The 20,949-nt window shown below is 37.1% G+C and overlaps 1 protein-coding gene across 10 annotated transcripts in view; it reads right to left on the bottom strand.

Moving 5' to 3' along the window:
* Positions 1 to 20,949, bottom strand: part of NCOA2 (nuclear receptor coactivator 2) — a 270,200-nt gene that overhangs the window by 162,525 nt on the left and 86,726 nt on the right. For all 10 annotated transcript variants that reach the window (XR_014236375.1, XM_082363379.1, XM_082363382.1 and 7 more), the window contains one exon: positions 10,048 to 10,104. The gene's annotated coding sequence lies outside the window, so the exon portion shown is untranslated. The remainder of the gene's footprint in view (positions 1 to 10,047; positions 10,105 to 20,949) is intronic.

Raw genomic sequence — 20,949 nt, 5'->3', positions numbered from 1 at the left:
TAACAACCATGAGTTACAATAGAAATAAAGAGAATAAAAATTTTAAGGGTAGATTTAATCAGTGCTTTAAGAAACAGCATGAATTATTAAAACACTGAAACCATATGTCACAGTATTAATTAAATTATTTTGTATTTGCTTAAAAAACAGCTTTAAAAGAAAAGAGAAAAAGGAAACTGGCAGCTGTGAACAAAGTAAATTTGAGGTGGTAAGTAATTAAAACTTCTTTCTGTGTTCATGGTGAATACTGTTAATTATATCACAAAAACTCAGAAGCACCTAAAAACACTAAGCACGGATCCTACTGGGAACCTGTGTAAAAAAAAAACTGGGAGAAATCTGAGAGGGAGGGTAGCCCAATTTTTAGACATTTTATAAAATGTAAATGCCACATCTGTTCATTTAGATCATGATTATCTAAAATATAATATAGTCAACATGAAATAGAAACTGTTCTTCAACATAAATTAAGCTTTTTGTACAGTAATTGAAAGAATTCTCTAGTCACTCTTAGAAATATAATTTTTTCTAAATAACAACTGAAATTTGGTTTTGAATGGAACATCTTCTCTTTGTGTGAAAAGGTCATAGGATTTCTTAATATGGGAAGTCCAGGAAATTCCTTTTTAAGATTCCTTTAATTGAGGAAAACTTCTAAGGTTATTTTTAAAGAGAAGAACATGAAAAAGAAAGTGAGGTAGCCCTTTCCCCATCCATTAAAACAGAATAACCCATGTTAATAAAACATCTAAATCCAAATCCCACTGAATGAATTATCTGTGTAACCTCATTTGAAGCCAGCTTCAAAGAACAGCTTAACATAATTTCTGTGACCTGCATTTCCCTTTATTAATTAATGTCAGATAATCATTTCTGATATAGTATACAATTTAGCAACTTTGTGGGCCCGCAGACCCTCAGTGGGAGGAAGGGGACAGCACGTACAATGCTAAGCCTTGTCATATTCTTTCCCAACTCAGAAGGTTAGCTCGAAACTTTATTTTGAAATTACTATCTCTTTTTTTTTGTTTGGATGGTCCGTTTATTTGTTCTTTACTTTTTAAGAGAACAAACGTTCACAGGCAAAAGACTACCAATGACAGACTGGGTTTGATTTCCAATTCTGCCTCTAACTAGCTAGTTAAACTAGGTGCACATCATTGGGTAAGTCATTGGACTTCTCGGTGGCTTCTTTCCCCATCTCTAAAGTGAGATCATAACAGCAGCTACTTACTAGGCTTCATTTGAGGATTATGTGGATCATTATGGGAAGAGCTTAGAACACTACCTGGCCCATGATAAGAACAATATGTACACTAGCAATTATAAACGATCTTTTAGTTCCAAGAACTTTCTATTACATTAGTACTAAGATTAAAACAGGATCTAGGGGCTTCCCTGGTGGCGCAGTGGTTGAGAATCTGCCTGCCAATGCAGGGGACACGGGTTCGAGCCCTGGTCTGGGAAGATCCCACATGCTGCGGAGCAACTAGGCCCGTGAGCCACAATTGCTGAGCCTGCGCGTCTGGAGCCTGTGCTCCGCAACAAGAGAGGCCGCGATAGTGAGAGGCCCGCACACCGCGATGAAGAGTGGCCCCCACTTGCCGCAACTAGAGAAAGCCCTCGCACAGAAACGAAGACCCAACACAGCCATAAATAAATAAATAAATAAATAAAAACAAAAACAAAAACCAGGATCTGTGTTGATAATACTTGGTTCCACATTTATGTCTCTGTACTGAAACCCACATTGCTGACTGGCCTATGACATTTAATCAAACATAAGTAAACTGTACATTCAATTAAATAGATGACTTAAACATTTAAGTCTTAATTTGTGTTCATGTCCTACTTTCTACCTGTTTGGGGTCCCCTCATAATTATCAGTCTTTGGTAATATAGTAATGTTCTTTTAAATAAAACAAATTTATATATCTAATGTCACACGGACACAGAAAAGTTACATGCCCATATATGGGCAGCAGTAACGTTAAAAATGTTCTATGAACAAAAAGTGAAAAAAAACGAAACACTGACATGTTCCTCTATATAATGAAAAAAATTTTAATGACGTAGGCTGCGTCTAACTCAATTTCCTTCATATTCTTGATTCTCATCTTTTGAGCACTTCTGACAAAATTCATTTTGTAGTATCTGATGGGATCAGTTAATCAAGTTTCCTTTTCTGAGACAAGAATCATTTTCCTCAACTAATATAGAAGGTGGCACAAAATGTCTTTGCAATTGTTACAAGATTCAATTAAAAGCGGATGAGTTGAAAAACACAAAGTTCTATTTCACTACAGACATTATGGCCCAGGATATAAAATTTGAATGCTTTGAAAATAAAAGGTGGTTTAGTCTTGACTTCAATCAAAGAGAATTTAGACATGATCAGAACATACTTCAATTCCTGACACAAAGAATTTATCCAGAGTTTAAATGGATACAAAACATGTAAAGGCCAAGAACCATGTCTTGCCAAAAGTAATAGTAAATGTTTGTTTTTCCTTTTCTCTCTACCCCTCAAGGTAACCTACATTTATCTCTGCTTCAAAACACTGTGAAAACTTTGAAACCTCATTGTAGTATATAAACAAATGATCAGGTATGCTATTTTCATAATCAGCCCTTGAAATTTAGTAGGAAACAGGACCCTTAATCAACAGAGACCTCAGGAAAAGTAATGATGACAATAAAAAAACACTGAAGTAGAAATACCATAATAAGCCAAAGGTATCAAATTTATGGGAATAAACAGATAATACGTAAATGCCTCCTATTTTCTATCCCTAGGGTCAGGAAGGGTCAAGAAGTAAGTAAGCTCCTTGGTGTGGCATTCCTGGGCCCCTCAGGACTCGAGGACGGCCACCTCGAATATCCGTGGGGACTGCTGCTGGCACTGCAGGCAGCTTTGATGACAGCCACTGTGCTGTGAAAGAGGACAGGTTTCGGAGGAAAAAAATTAAAAGATGGGAAACAGATAAATACAGTGAGCACACATTATGGTTTAAAGCAATAGGCACTGGCATTTAGGATATGCTAAAATCAAAATACATTTAAAAGGTAACAGCACTATGTTACAAGGGCTAAGATTTTATGTTTTCAAAAGACACTTTAAAGAGAAAGTTTGAACCAGATCTTGACATATAATATAAATATGTCAGTGAACGAGTTCAAAGAAGTAATAACTTACCTGTTAGACCATAAAGATTTTATGAAACGTTGGGAATATTTTGAAGCAGCATCAACAATAAACATCTAACTTCTACATTAGAGAAAAATGTTAATGTTCCAAAGCATCTAGCTTCAAAGAAAATCGAAAATCAAGATGCCACTGGGTTAATAAAACAAAGTCTACTATTGTATATAAATAAAACTCATAAAACCAACCTAATTTGTCTAACAGATGTTTAAGTCAAAGGAATTTTCCATTTCCATTCCATTCAAATATAATAGCATGAGTAACCACCAAATAGTTTTCAAAATACATTAGTTCAAAACTCTCTTCTATTTTCACACTCTACCTTATAACCTAGGAAACAGTTTATTTTCTGGACTGTAATAAAACCGCCATATCAAAGGCAGAATTAGAAATCTAGATCAAATCGCTTTCTTAGTGACAAAGAACTGAAAGAAACTGCAAAATAAACTGTTTCCTCCGGCCCCGGCTTTCTCTCTTCTAACTTAAGCTACCAATTCAATAATTATGACACAGTTGTTTCTTCAAAGGTATTCTCTTATAGTTTAGGTAAAGACTTCAAAGTCTCGGTATTCATATAAGGCACTGGCAGGTCTTTTATAAGCTCCCGCACTCATCTGTCTGCTGAAGTTTACCCCAGCTCATCACACTCCTGGCTTTTTCAGTCCTTTTCTCTTCTCAAGGAGGTACAGTAAAAACTGGGCTCCAATTCTGTGATACTGACAGCTAACAGACTTCCGGTCCTTTAGGTGGAGACCACAAAATTTTAAATGTATGATTTCTGCTTGTGAAATTCATGTAACTGGCACCAGAAAGGTCAAAACTGTGGTTTAAAGAAAGCAAAGTCCTCAAATTAATCAATTCTAAATTAATTCAATATTTTTGAATACTTCCAAAAGTGGGGAAGGCAAACAAGTCTACAGACTATGGCACCACAATCTCAACCTTGCATGGAGACATGCACTTAAGAGATCCTCCAAAATTGGAATACATACATCTCTAGTATATGGTTAAATTCCTATTTAGTCATTATTAAATGCTACATATTTCTTCCTCTCCCTTGGCTCTTTTTGGATGGGAAGGCAGAAGTGTAGCTGTGACTAGAACAAAAAATATATTTCCACTGATTGTAGACACCCATGAATCATTCATGAAGTAGCAAACAAGGCTTAGACAACCTAATGCATGGAATTAGGTTAAAATCACAAGTTGCAAAATTTACTGTTAAATTCTCTGGTTATGTCTTGTTTTTCTGAGTCTCAAGCTAGCAAGAGAAGTCTCAGTGGAAATATCTATATCCTAATGGCAAAGAATCACAGAAAAAAAGAAAAAAAAGGGAGGGAGGGAGGGAGGGAGGGAGGGAGGAAAGAAGGGAGGGAGGGAGAGAGGGAGGGAGGGAAGGAAGAAATGTAATTAATTTTATAGACATGGATAATTTTATAAATAAATGTTTAATTTATCCCTTACATCTAGATGTTATGAACAGTGGAGAATGACGTAAATGATCTGTGCTTCAAAAATAAACTATGAGGTGCTTAATGAAAGCAGCCTGATTTTATTCGTTATTTTCTCTTTAAAGGAAATTCTGGCAAGGTCAGCTGACTCAAATTCAACACCTGTCTAGAAAATAACATGTATCTGTCACTTTATTCCAAAATGAAAATGAAGGGCATAGCTAAAACACCTAATAACTGACCCCAAATCAAATGCCGTGTATTTGTTACTATGGTGGCACAAATGTGAAATTCTGCTTATCACAGACCTTCTCCCTAAAGCTAACAACTCTACTATCCAGATAAGTAGAATATACAAGCTTGAAATGAAATCTAAAGGCCAATAACAACAACAAAGAACAAGGCAGGGGAATGTACATTTTATTAACAATCTGCAGCCCCTTCTCCCCACTCCTGGGCACACACACACTTGTACGACAGCACAGAAGAGCACAGCTGAGAAACCAGAGTCCACTTGTTTCTCCGAAGATTCTGGCTCCAGTGCTACTTCCTCTAAGACATGCTAAGTCGAAAGATCTACACAAGGTACAGACTGGCAATACTTTTAATTACAATTATTTCCAAAGAATACCAGCAACGCTGATAGGAGTCACACTTAGAATTTTTCAATTAAAAAACCACAGTGCTCTCACAGTGAAATCTCTCTACACTGAATCCCAACTTACAATCCAACAAACATCCTTATGAATTTTATAAAAAAATGATGCTTTAAAATCGCTGTAATTCTAAATCTTGCAATTCTAGCTTTTGGATGAGCCAGAGAAACCAGGTTCTGCCGTATTTCTGGTAAACCTTTCAGCAACGCACTACGCTTACATCACTTGGCCTGTCTGTGCCTATGGAAATCGCAGTGCCGCTGTTCTACGTGGAGACTGCCTGGACTCTGGGACTGTCTCAGCCTCACCTGGCACAACACACCTTCCTCACGAGGCGTGTACCTTCCCAGGAGCACACTTTGGAAGTGCAGGTAACACCATGCAAACAGAACATTTGCTTATGAGGGACGGCTTTTGTTGCTGTTGCTCTTGCCTTGACCTCTACTCCCATGGATAGATTAAGGCGTTTAGTAGAAACAGACATATAACTCAGAAAACAAGGCTCAGTTTTTTCTTTAAGAGAAAAATCAGAAAGCCAAAATTCAACGTAAAAAGAACGAGCAAGGAAATACGGCGCTAAATTTGCATAGATACTTCTTTTCCAGGTTAACAATCTTTGGTAGTTATTCTTTTTTTTTTTTTTTTAAGAGCTATTCTTTTTTTTTTTTTAATTAATTTTTTTTTTTTGGCTGTGTTGGGTCTTCGTTTCTGTGCGAGGGCTTTCTCCAGTTGCGGCAAGTGGGGGCCACTCTTCATCGCGGTGCGCGGGCCTCTCACTATCGCGGCCTCTCCTGTTGCGGAGCACAGGCTCCAGACGTGCAGGCTCAGTAGTTGTGCCTCACGGGCCTAGTTGCTCCGCGGCATGTGGGATCTTCCCAGACCAGGGCTCGAACCCGTGTCCCCTGCATTAGCAGGCAGATTCTCAACCACTGGACCACCAGGGAAGCCCGGTAGTTATTCTTTATATTTCCCATAGCACTCAGCACAGACTAATACGAAATAAATAATTAATATTCTGAAAGAACAGAGAGTCAAAAGGAAGGAGGATGGGTAAAGGGAAAGAGGGAAGAGAGAAAGGAGGGTTAATGGTGCTGAATGAATGTAGTTTTATGGGGAAAACTAAGCCAATCTGTTTACATGAATGTGTGCATAAAAAGAGGAAAATGGAAGAGTAAAAATGCTTTAAAAACTGGCCTGTCGTACAGTTTCCAACTGTGGCTTTGTATTAATAACACCCACTGGAAGATAATTTCAACCCACCAGTAAGCCTATTCTGTCCTGAGTTCAGCAGTCCGTTCTGCATACAAGGGGCAGAGGGTTGCATCCGGGGGGGCTATGATTAGGATCCTCGTCTGAAGAGCTAAATGACTGAGGGCATTTTGTCAACTGTCAAAATATTTATTTTCCAAATCACAGTGCCTACCATGCTGACATCTGAAGGAAATAGCACAAAAATAGCAACACAATTAAATGCTGGCAGATTTCTGCCTAAAGCAAAAGAGTTATAGTTAAATCTACTGAATTTGGTTTAGAATAATACTGATTTTCAGGGGACACTGCTCAAAATCTCAGATTTGTAGCTCAAATCAAGCTGCCCGTCTTCATGGGAATTTATACACTCTCAGTTAAATCAGACACCTAATCACAAATCTTCTCACATCTATGAACAAAGAGGGAATTCAAAATCCAACAAATACTCATTTGAAATGTACTTTCAACCATGCCATATCCAATATGGACATAATTTCTTTTATGTCTTGATACGTTTAATATAATGTTTAGTATTTAACAACAAAATGTATTAGTATCACAAGAAGTATATGATGCTTTATTGTACTTTGGAGAACTCACTCTACATGCTAGTATTAAGAATTGAGCTTAAAAAAAAAAAAAAAAAAAAAAAAAAGAGTTGAGCTTTTCCTAGTATGTGTGAACAATTCTTCACTCACCCATGTCACCCTGTCCTCTCACCCCAGATATCTCTAACATAGAGAAAATGTACTTATAAATAAATCCAAAATATATATGAATCCACAGTGAGTTCAGGTTTCCATGGCAAAGGGAAAATTACATTTCAAGGCTATATTGTCAAATAGATTTATCTAACACTTGCTCCTGTTTTGACTATCAATTCTCAGAGAATTTTATTGGCCAACTTTAAAAATGCTTAAAACGTGAGACTGCAATGGAAACACTGATATAGCTGCAGATTAGGAAGCACAGTTCAGTCTGTTAAATAAATTTTGTCTTTTTAAATTCAAACTACAGAATTTCATTTCCCTAAACTCAAACCTGGAATTTGCGTTTACACTCACAGATATAATCCCTAGGAAAGTGTGAGGAAGTATATACTTAATCATGTTTTCGAATCAAAATTTTAAGATATATTCAACAACACTGCCTTCAAGAACATTTTGTCCACAATATTGTACATTTAAGATTCAAAATATTTCTATATAACATCTCCTACTCAGCCTTGAAAATAAACTAAACAAGGAAAGCTGAAATTATATTTGAACCAACCCTGCTTTACCTCAAAGCTATGCCACTTCTTTTCTTAAATAATTAAAAAATTTCCCACAGAGACATAAATTATTACACCTTCCAAGATAAGGGTTCTAAGTAATTCTATAGTCACAATATTTCACACAACCTGTTCTCTGTAGGAAGAGTGATTCATCCAACAAACCACAGATGCCACTCATAACCTGAAGTTTCTAGTATTGCAAGGGAGAAGGAATGCTGATTCACAGCCTACCATGTTTATAACAAAAAAAGGAATCCAAGTGGCTGTCTGCCATGCACCTGCCCCCCAAAAGTGAGTATGAAATTAAAGTGCCAAGGTAGAACTTTAAATTGTTTAGGTCATCATTAAATTTCAAATGAGTCATCATGTTTCAGTTTGAAATAAAGTTTAGAAGTTAAGACCTACTAATGAAATATAAGCAAAATAATATTTGATTTTAAAATTAATTTTTAAGTCCTCAAATATGAATATGATTTTCCTATACTACGTTTATTGACACTAATATGCTCGTATGCAGGGCTGTTTAGGCAGAAAATGGAGCTCAGGGGTTAAGATCAAAGTCTTCAGAGTGGCAAACTGCCACTTGCTTGATATGACCTTGGGAAAGTCACTTAACCTCTCTCAGCTTCAATTTCCTTATCTGTTATTCTGAAGATAATGAAAAGCACTTACATAATGCCTGGCTCACAGTGAGGGAGCAATAAGTAGTAGCTGCTGTTATTAGTATTATCGAAGGAGTCTCTGCAAATTGCACTTGTAAATTAGATGTGAATAAGAAATGGCTGTGTAATTCCTAAAATTTTACTTAAAAAAAAAAAAAAAAAGCCTAAAGTTCAGACTTAGTTCTTTTTATAAATGAAAAACCATGATGGCAGGAGAGACCAATGCCTGAAGAAGGTGAAACAGATCAAAAAACAACACATACGAAAAACAAAAGGCACGAACCCAACAGTAGCGACTAACATCCTGGAACACTTAAAGAAAACTGCCAAAGACACAAGGAAATGGGTGGTTCCTTCGATAATGAATTCAAACATCAATACAGAGGGCAGAAAAATGACCAAAAATTTCCCCCAATCTACAAAAAAAAAATAACCTAAGTAAATTACATTTTGTACGAAGTGACAGGTAGTGGGAAATTTTTAACTTATTTGGCTTTCAGAGATTAAAACTGGACAACTAATGTCAAATATGTTGACACTTTGCTCTCCGTAAAGATAACACAAAACATTTCCAACATGGTAGCATGACGGAGTAAGGAGGTGAGAAGCTCCCACACTTGCTTCAGGTTTACCCGTCACTTGATCCTAAGAACCTACTAGGGTGGTGACAAAATAAATACAGAATTGGAAGCATTATCCTCTGAATTCTACCCTGATTAATCACACTTGAGTACATAAAATATGTAACACAGGTAATTTCTCTGAACATTTATGAGCGATACACTCAAAGTATCTGATATATATTAATTTCATATTTAGAAATAAGTATACGGAGCTATTTCTATTTTGTATTTACAGGTGCAGAGTTCAATTACTCTGAATATAAATAAATTCTTAATATGTATTACCCAAGAATTACTGTAACAAACGCTTATTCAGTCTTTCCCATACAATAAGCACTATCCTAAGGGTTATGGACACTGTTTTCAACAAGACAAAAATGGCCCCAATGTTCACGGAGCTTATATTCTAGCAGGGAAACTAAAAATAAGAACACATCACATGATCATAAACATTATGATAAAAATAAATCAGCGTTGTGTGATAAGGAGTGATTGAGAAGCTATTTCAGACTGGTTGGACCAGAAAAGCCTGCTCATTCAATCTACCCACATAGGACTGAAATTTGCTGCCAAAATCTATAGCAAGCAATTTTTTATTTACATATAAAAATAAATGCAAACATTTTGCTAGGCTATGAAATGATAATTCACCTCCTCCAATGGGTAAATGTAAACTCTTCCCAAATACACACAGTAAACACTGATTAACAGATATGGTCATTTTACCTCCAAATATCATTTCCAACACATTCATAGTGAATTTTCATAATAAAACAAATGTAGACAAATATACAACACTTTTAAAATTTATATTCATTTTACTTACATATTATTTTGCTAAACTATAAATAGTATAATTTTAAATGTTTGATTTTACTTAAAAATCAAAATATACCAACAGAAAAGCTTACTTTTAAACTCACCTGTGCCTGTACACAGTGCAGAAGATCTATAAATTTGTAGCCAAATCCAAGAGAAATCTGCAATAAAAAGAAACAAACATGAATAAAAAATGCAGAATCCTGTTAGACTCATTAGAGTGGATGTGATTTTTTACAACCAATATACAAATAATACTCATTAATAACATCTCTCCATTAAATTGCATGGTAAATCGAGAAGACGACTTGCTGCCTTACTTCTATTTGTACAAACTAATGTCAGATACATAAGGCTACATTTCAGTGTGAATTATGAGGTGTCTACCCAACAAATTTTGAGTGCCCACCATAACACTTATTACACTTCCTGGTAGCTGCCTATCTAATCACTAGCACTGAAAGCTGAACAAAAGCAGAGGAGGCCTGAGCTACCCATTTCCACACTGCGCTCCTAGCCCAATGCCCAGCCCACAGTAACACAGTACACAGGAAATGTTTCCTGAATGAATGAATGAATGAATGACAGAACAAGTTAATTAATTAATTAAGTTCACATACTGATCTTAATTTGCTGTGATTTATAGTTTGCCTATATGGAATAGAAAGGCTTGAAATTATTGAAATAAAAACCTATGTCATGATTGCTTAAACAAAGACGTGTAAAAGTGAATAATTTATCTCAAAAAAAAAAAATCTTGTGTAAAATGATGTAAACATGATGCTATAGGGAATTCCCTGGCAGTCCAGCGGTTAGGGCTTGCTGCTCTCACTGCCAGGGGCCCGGGTTCGACCACTGGTCAGGGAACTAGGATCCCGCAAGCCACGTGGTACGGCCAAAAAAAAAAAAAAAAAAAATGATGCTATATACGACAATTTGCATGAGTAAGAGTGGATAAGAAAAGGAAGAACTGAACATTTTCAATAATGAGGGCAACCAAGTTTCATCTGGGTGTGTATCTTTGAGAACAAAGAACTTAGCCATGAAGGACTGTGCAGCACTTTCTCTGATCCACACGAGGATCACCTCCACTGTACCAAAGAAGTTTATTTATTTCCAAGATGCACAGTCAGTAATACGAACACAACCAATATGAGCCCATCATGTTTTATGATGGATTAATGTTTACCACTCTTGTGCATATTATGGACCTAAGAAAAACGACATGACTGCTACGAGTAGTAGTATGTCTTTATTTTAACTATTGTACTACTAGATTTAATCAGCTTCAAGGAATGTTTTTACAACTGCACTTTTTTTCCTTCAGGTGACACCAATCAGTAATAATTCATACTTTGATTCATTATCAGACTTAAAAGAGTATTAACTGTCTGATGCGCCCTTTACTCTTTAGAATAATAAATAGAACCTAATAGTAGAAAAAAGCTAATGTTAATTTAATACCCAAATTGCCATTTTTTCTAGGGCACTAGCAACATCTGATTTCATAAAGGGGAAAGAAATGGGGAAAAAATGCATTTTGGTTTTTGCCAGGACCTGATCAGTCTGGAGACCGTCACAGGTAAAGAAATGCAGCTAGGGTATTAGGCAGAGATGATTCATGAAAAACAAAAGGAAATCTGCATGCAAATAAGAGGTTATCGCAGTAAATAAAACAAATGGATTCTCCTCAAGCGGCAGCCTGTGAGTGGTGAGCAGTAAAGTGTTACGTAACAGGGGTCATCAATTCTTTCCAGCGCTGCTGGCCTACTTAAGCCCATTCTAATTCTATACCAACAACTAAAGTGCTCGAGGACATCACACTATGCAACAGTCAAGAGTTAAAACTTGTGATGTGAGTACGAATGATGATGTTAAACAATTACTGCTGGATCTATACCACTCAAAAGGTTTTTATGAATGTGCTAATATAATGAGGAAAAAGTGCTAATGAATCCAAACTAAAGTAAGATACATATGGACATGAAGATAGAAGATGTGAATAATTTCCACAGTACAGTATGATACCTCGGTGTAACATTTTAAACCAGAAGAATTAACAAAATACTTATAAACACAGAATTATAAAATGTTTTCTAAGTCACTAAAGGAAAAAAATAGCTATTTAAAGCAAAAGTACGGGCACTGACAACCTATAATAAATCGACATCCCCCTTCTCATCTACGAGTCCAGGTAGCTTTCAGGAAGCTACTTTAGGAGTTTCAAGGGATGGAGAGGGGAAGAGTGCCCTGGGCCTTCTGTCACCGGCAGACTGACAGAAGGAAAGACAGGAACCTTGCAAGAAAAGGCAGGGATACACGCACGTCGTCCTTTTCTCTCTTACTACCACTACTATTTCCACTGTATAAACTAAAAAGATAAACCTCCTCTCCATGAAGAAGGCCGCCTGGAGCAGTTGAGAGAACCTAGGGTTAAGATCATCGAACAGGTGAGGTTTGAAAACCTGGCTTTCTCATGTGAATACTGCTGCTGTTAATATTGTTCCATCACTAGCAGCTGCTTAGGTGTGTGACCTAGGAAATGTTATTGTGGACTCAACTATAAAATGAGGATGATGGTGTCCTCTTTGCAGCACCTTGGAAGTATCAAATGAGATAATTACATAAAGCACTTGGTACATGGTAGGCATTACACATAATTATGATTATGACAAGTGTGATCCTGCTAAATGCTGCTAGCTGTGACAGGTAACTCAATAAAGTGACAGGTAATGTCAGGCCTACCCTACCCGAAGTAAAACTGATTTTCCCTGAGATGTCTTAGTAGTGTTATCTGCCCATAACCACCCAGACAGATGTATAAACATGGAGCCTGCTGGGAAAGTTTTGAATGGGGACCACTTTAAGACTACACCAAAAGCTGAAAGATACTACCCGACTTCAGTTCTTACAATAAAGTTATAAGAATCAAAGCAGTAGGGTACTGGCGTAAGGGTAAACAACGGAAGAGAACAGAGTCCAAAAACAGGCCCACACGTTTATATCAATTCATATTCAACAAAGGTGGTAAAGTAATTCAATGAGGAAAGGGCAGTCTTTTCAATAAATGGTACCAAAAACTGATTATACATATGGGGGAGGGGGAAAGAACCTCAACCTTTACCTTGCACCTTGTACAAAAATTAACACAAAACAGATAGGATGATAGATCTAAAAGTAAGAACTAAAACTACAAAGCTCGTGGAAGAAAGCACTTGGAGAAAATTATTGTGGATTAGGCAAAAATATTTTAGGTATGACACCTAAAGGCATAAAGGAAAAAAAAAATTTTTAAGACCATAAAAGAAAAAAACAAAACTGAATTCCTTTAAAATTAAAACTTTTGCCCTTCAAAAGAAATAACAAATGAAAACACAAGCTAACACAACATTGTAAAGCAATTATACTCCAATAAAGACATATTAAAAAAAAAAAAACAGAATAGAAAGCAAAAAAAAAAAACAAGCCACGGACTGAAAGAAAATATTGACAAAATGATTATCTGATAACATACATGTATTTAGAAAATATAAAGAGCTAAATAACTATCTAATAAAGGATGTATATAGAATATATAGAGGACTCTTACAATAATAAAACAGATAATTCAACTTTTTTAAATGCGCAAAATATGTTAAGACATTTTATACACATCATGGGGAATGTACAAAAAAAGTACTGAACACCATTAGTCATTAGGAAAATGGAAATTAAAACCAAAACAAAATACCATAGCCTATCTAATAAAATATCTAAAGTGTTGCCAAGGATATGGAGAAACTAGAACCCTCACAAACCCTCATCCTTTGCTGGTGGGAAAGTGCAATGGTACAGCCATTTTGGAAAACAGTTTGGAAGTTTTTCATTATATAACCCAACAATTTCACACCAAGGTGTGTTTTCATTCCTCTTGGGGACAGATGACCATACAAAGAGTTGTACTTGAATGTTCCTATCAGTTAGATCCAGAATAGCCAAAAACTGGAAACGATTCAAAAGTTTATCAACTGGAGAATGAATTTTTCAGAATGTGGTACATTCATACAATGAAATACCACTCAACAATAAAAAGGAATGGATTACTGATGTATGTCACAACATGAACGGGTCTCAAAAAACATTTTGCTAAAGAAAGAAGCCAGACACAAAGACAACATACTGCATGATTCCATTTATTTGAAATTTCTAGAAAAAGCAAAACTACAGAGACAGAAAACAGATCCATGGTATTCTGGGTCAGGGAATACAAGTGGGGACCGGACCGAAAATGGACACATTTGGGGCTGATAGAATTATTCTAAAACTGGATTGTGGTGATGCTAAAGAAAGATGTATAAGAAACATGAGACACACAAAACTGTAAGAATTTACTAAAACTCTTCTTTTAATACACTTAAAATGGGTGCATTTTATGGTATGCAAATTATACCTCAATTATTTTAATGGTTAAAATTTTTAAATTATTTAAAAAAATGTACCTCTGTGTCCCTGCTCTTTCTTCCTATGTGATAGCTAACTGTGTGAGCAAAGGGATCTAAGGATTAAAAGTAGTTCTAGTAGCAAATGGTGGTGTGAGCATTTGTCAAGTAAAGCATCAACTAGCACAAGTTACACATCATTACTTTGAGGCAAAAAAAAAAAAAGAGAGAGAAAGAAATCGGGACTGAACCTACATCACTCATAAAAAGATTGCTGGCAGTATTAAAGCTACAGGTTGATGATTTCTTTAAAAGCAGGAGAGGGACTTCCCTGGTGGCACAGCGGTTAAGAATCCGCTTGCCAATGCAGGGAACATGGGTTCGAGCCCTGGTCCGGGAAGATGCCACATGCCGCGGAGCAACTAATCCCGTGCGCCACAACTACTGAGCCTGCGCTCTAGAGCCCGCGAGCTACAACTACTGAGCCTGCATGCCACAACTACTGAAGCCCGCGTGCCTAGAGCCCATGCTCCACAACAAGAGAAGCCACCACAATGAGAAGCCCACGCACCGCAGTGAAGAGTAGCCCCCGCTCACTGCAACTAGAGAAAGACTGCACCCAGCAACGAAGACCCAACGCAGCCAAAAATAAAAATAAATAAAATAAAAGCAGGAGAGGGTTAGGAAGAGATGTGCTCAATGTTTTATTTTATTTTATTTTATTATTTTTTTAATGAATAGTTATGAACAGAGCCAGAGGAAGGAAAGTAAGCCGGGAAGAAAATGAAGTGACGTCTGTAATACGAGCTAAGAGAGCACTTTCTGACTACTAGGATGAGGAAGGACCACATCTTGCTGTTTTGGTTGAACACAACCACTAATAACAACAATAACTATCATTCATTGAATGCTTATTTCATGAGAGCTCTGGGCAGAGGGCTTGAAACGTGTTACCTAATTTAATTTTCCTAACAACCCTATGAGGCAGGTACTGCCACTATCATCACTATTTTGTAGATTCAGGAACTTAACTGAGACGTGAAATACGTTGTCCAAGGTCACAGAGCTGATGTGACGGCAAAGCCTGGATTTGAACACAGAGTCTGACTGCTGAGTTCATGCATGCTCTTACCCACTAGGCTATTACGGAAAGTATGGTGATGTTATCACTGTCGCCAACTTGATTTGAAAAAGATGGCCCAAAATGTGATCAGCCTAAAAACCCCTCCTTGAGTTTCTGGTGTAGTACCAATGAGAGCAGCATATTCCTCACATCACTCACCCCTGGCTGACACTGTTAATAAATCATGACCTTATTTTTTCCTGACTCAAATGTAGCCTCACTATTTTCTCAAAGTTGTCACTACAGTTAAAGGAAGTCATCAACATCAGTGTTGGTATGCAAATGAAAATATATTTGCCAACCGTAACAACTAACTTGATTTCTGATGGACAACAGAGTACATGGCACGTGCTGTTGGAAAGAGATGACTAGCCAAAGGGGAGCCATGCAGACACCATACACCATGTTCCAACAGAGGTCCTATTAGTGGTCTTCTTTGTTATTTAGCCAGCATCACCCCAGTCATCAAGCCAGTCACACAGGGTGACAGAAATGAAGAGGACACATGGGGAAAGGAAGAAAAAAGCTAGAAGTACTGATCAAATTACTTGAGATTTTTCAACAGCCCCAGCCAAGCGTATCTGAACATATACCCACCACAAGCGTATACCCAAAATGTATGATTAATACAATAATTTATTTTTCCATTTTTTGCTTAAAAGCACAAAAACTCCCAAACAACTGAACATAAAACATACCCTCCTTAACTCAGCATGTTTCAAATCACATAGCATCAAGAGGAAAGCTATACCTTCAAAACTTAACTATGAGAACTACTTCAGATTACTGAACAGGACATTGTATTTGATATATATAACACATATTTTATATAATATAAAATGTCCTAAAAAGTTTTAATAATGTAAAGAATGTGTACCACACATGCAAGATAAAATTCTTTCCCAATTATTAAGTTAATGGTGCTAAAAATAACATCTAATCTACAGAAGAATAATTTATAAGTTAACTGATTAACTTCTATATATACTTCACACAAGCTTATGTTTTCTTTCTTTGTTTAAAGATTTCAGACAACGACTCCTAACCAACGAAATTCTTTATACGAGGAATCTAAAACAATAAAACAAACTAGTGAATATAACAAGAAAGACACTCACAGATATAGAGAACAAACTGGTGGTTACCAAGGGGGAGGAGGGAAGGGGAGAAGGCGCAAGATAGGCGTAAGGGACTTGGGCATATATCCAGAGAAAAACATGGTTTGAAAGGATACATGCACCCCAATGTTCACTGCAGCACTGTTTACAATAGCCAAGACATGGGAGCAACCTAAATGTCCATTGACAGATGAATGGATAAACAAGATGTGGTACATATATACAATGGAATATTACTCAGCCATTAAAAATAGTGAAATAATGCCATTTGCAGCAACATGAATGGACCTGGAGATTATCATACAAAGTGAAGTAAATCAGACAGACAAAGACAAATATGACATCGCTTATATGCAGAATCTTAAAAAAAATGATACAAATGAACTTATTTACAAAACAGAAACAGACTCACAAACTTAGAGAATGAACTTATGGTTACCAGGAGGAAGGAGGGGGAGGAGGGATAGATTGGGAGTTTGTGATTGACATATACACACTGCTATATTTAAAATAAAATGCCTGGGACTTCCCTGGTGGTACAGTGGTTAAGAATCTGCCTGCCCATGCAAGGGACACGGGTTCGATCCCTGGTCCGGGAAGATCCCACATGCTGCAGAGCAACTAAAACTGTGAGCCACAACTACTGAGCCTGCGCTCTAGAGCCTGTGAGCCACAACTACTGAGCCCGCACACCGCAACTACTGAAGCCTGCATGCTCTAGGGCAGGCGTGCTGCAACTACTGAGCCCGTGTGCTGCAACTACTGAAGCCCGCTCACCTAGAGCCCATGCTCCGCAACAAGAGAAGCCACCGCAATGAGAAGCCCGCGCACCGCAACGAAGAGTAGCCCCTACTCGCCGCAATTAGAGAAAGCCTGTGCGCAGCAATGAAGACCCAATGCAGCCAAAAATTTTAAAAATTAAAAAAATAAATAGATAAATAAAATAAAAAATAATACTTTAAAAAAATAAATTAAAACAATAAAGTGCTTTTCTATGAAAAAAACAAGGGGGGGTAAGGGATTCAGAAGTATGAACTACTTACATATAAAATAAATAAGGATATACTGTACAGCACAGGGAATATAGCCAATATTTTACAATAACTATAAGTGGAGTATAATCTTTAAATATTGTGAATCACTATTATACACATGAAACTTAATACTGTAAATCAACTATACCTCAATTTTAAGTGTAGAGATCTAATTTATAACTTCATAACTTTTCATCCATACTAAATATAAAAAATTCATAAGCCATAATTAAAATAAGATATATAGAAAAGGATATATCGTCTATTTAAAAACTAAGCTACAGGTAGGTCGACATACACAGTTGATATGTATGATATAATGACAACATCAATTTCACACATCTCATACAACCATTCCTTTCAATTTTGTCTCTCACCGACTATGATCAGAGCCAATATAGTAATGCAGCATCATAAAACAGTAACTCTCCAAAGAGTAATAAAAACAGTGACTCTCCAAAGAGTAATAAAAACAGTGACTCTCCAAAGAGTAATCTTCTTGCACCGAGAAAGACCTAGAAGAAAAATTCACCTCACATGTAGTTGAATATACATGGCTCCAATATACATGGGAGAGGACTAAAGATACTAAATTTGAAGTCACTGACCTGAAAACAGCATTTAAATCCATAGATATGGTTTAAAGGACAAAGAGCTGGGAATCTGGAATTTAGACACCCTAAGGAACTCCTCCTCTTAAAAATTATGTAGGAAAGGAATTAGCGGAGGAGCATGAGAAGAAATTACCTAAGAGACAGGAGGGAGAGCAGCACAGAATCTGAGAGAGAGAGTTCCCAGAAGGAGAGCGGGGACAGCACTGTTCAATACTCAGCAGTGAGAACTGCACAGCTTCTACTCGGGTTCGCAAGCAGAAACTGCCCATGACCTTCCTAAGGAGAGTTTCATCAGAATGATAAAGACGTAAAGCAGACTGGAGAAAGTTAGAGTGTCGACAAGTGAATAGGAAATAAGGATTTGGACACAGTGTGTGCAAATGATCACTGTCATGATGACCTTATGCTAAAATTTCTCTTCCCCTCTAGGCTGTGGGCATCTTGAGGGCAAGGGGTAAGGTTTCCTCCACCTCTGATTAAGAAGATAACCTGAGGCTGGACTAGTGACTTTTAAACAACTCTCCTGCAGAAGTCCTGGGTCTTTAATTAGGGTGCTCAGCCCCCAAATTCACACAATAATAATCTTGAATAGAATTAGAGGGGAGAAAAGACACAATAATGTATTGGGCAGGAATTAATCTTCCTTAAACAAAAATAAAAGGCTCCGGGATGACCCCCACCAAGACTAGAACATGCCAACCAGTCCCCCAAAAATAAAAGGCTCCCAAAAACTATGAGTAGAATTTTAACTGTTTTTCTCCCAATAGCGTAGATCATTTTGCCTTGAATGTTCCCTATCGTTCTCTGTGAAACAAGAACAGGTACTGAAGCCTACTGTATACACCAGAATAGTAGAAGATTCCCACAGATTATCAACTTATTTTTTACAATAAACCAGCTTGAGAGGAAACATCTACTTCCTCAATAAAATAAAATATATATCCTGCAGATATTAACAACAGAGAAAAAAAAATCTACTCCGGGGGAGGGAATAAGACTGTGAACTCCTCTCAGAAACTCACCTTCTCCTTGGATTTTCCCGCTAATTGATGACGCAAGGACTACTCTGACTGCTACAAAATGAGCCAAGAAGCCTCCCCTCATATCCCCAAGTACAACACAGACAAGGTGGTATAATAATTACCTCAGGATTGCAGGGTAACAAAAAGAAGTGAATCAGAAGTAACATTAAAACTATATGATCTGTCTATAGTTTAACCCCCAATACCCAGCAGTACCCTCAAAAACCACGTCACAGGGACCAGCACAAACCTTCTGTCCACCAAAGCCCGTCTTCTGAGTTTGTTCCCTGAGAACCAGCCTCTCCCCAAAACGACTGTCACTGTCAATTCCCACCAGGTCCAGGGAGGCCGTGCCTTTCAACACTGTAGGACCACATTAAGATAATCATCATTTCAACATAATGAAGGGAATATTCTTTAACACAAAACCAAAACACCATGCTCAGTATGAAGGAGGGTAAGGAGAATGTCTTCTTTAAAAGGAAGGTGTTATATAATACCCATTTTATAGACAAGAAGAGGTAAGGCAATTTGTCTAAAATCAAAGAATGTGTGACAGGGCTGGATGTCAAACCAGCGGCACCTGCCTCCAGGCCCTACGTTCCTATCCCTCTGACTACGCAGCTCTAATCCACTAAAGACAAAAAAAAGTAGCAAAAGCACCAAAACAATGGTATTTTTCTTTCAAACTGAAAACAGCTCACGTGTGTGTAATACGTGTTTACAGCTATAATTTTATATCACAGATATGTTTTTCCCCTTTGAGTAAAATTCCAATTTTATGTGATATAATTAAGTGTAGCGATATTTTACAGAGTTCTAGAAGGAATATGGTATTCCAAAAATGAGCGCTAGACTACTAGGAGAAAAGCACTGCAACTTAGAGCAAAAGGGGCAGCTTATCCTTGGAGTACAGTTAGTATTTGTCTCTCTGTCTGTATGATTTCAGAGTCAATCCATGGTTCCAACAGTCACTCAGAAGAAATATTATCAAAAAAGATACTTCATCAGAAATTTGATTCATTGTGTGGGCCGATAAAGAGTTTCCCATTTTGTTAAAAAAACTTAAAATGTAATTTTTCATTTTGCTATGTGTCTGGGTTTTGACAAAAACATTGAGGAACAAATGGAGAAAACTGGATCCTGTGGCAATAGCACAATTTTGCCTCAAAATTTAGGTCTGGAAGAAGCTTGGAAATAATCTATTGTAATTACTCAGTTTTACAGACGGAAAACTGAGGTTCAAAGAGATTAGTGCCTCTCCTGACAATGACAGTACTCCCTTTGACTAATGGAATTTCTATGAACCCAGAAACAAATATTATCCTAAAAATGCTGGCCTTGCCACCATGTCTGAACTCTGTGCTGTGGAAATCATCATCAAATATGTGTCCGCCTTTCCACCAAAGAAGGGCATTATGTACCCAAAAAGGTATGGGAGAAGCCTGTTAATTAGTTATGAATCTAGAATTTTCAGATAAAATATCTAACAACACAAAATACACATAAAACGTGAAAGATCTGGAGAGGAGCGGCCTAACGTGCTAAACACAGAACAACAAGGAGAGCCACCTTGTGTTAAACATCAGGTGTCAGCGACTCTGATACAAATTTTACAAGCATTATTTTTAATATTTTCCATAAATAGGCATCTATCAATTCCACTCTGCAGAGGAG

Source organism: Balaenoptera borealis, assembly GCF_965194805.1.
Source record: "Balaenoptera borealis genome assembly, chromosome: 17".
NCBI lineage: Eukaryota > Metazoa > Chordata > Mammalia > Artiodactyla > Balaenopteridae > Balaenoptera > Balaenoptera borealis.
The sequence above is the reverse complement of the archived record's forward strand: the minus strand, read 5'-3'. Positions and strand labels throughout refer to the sequence as shown.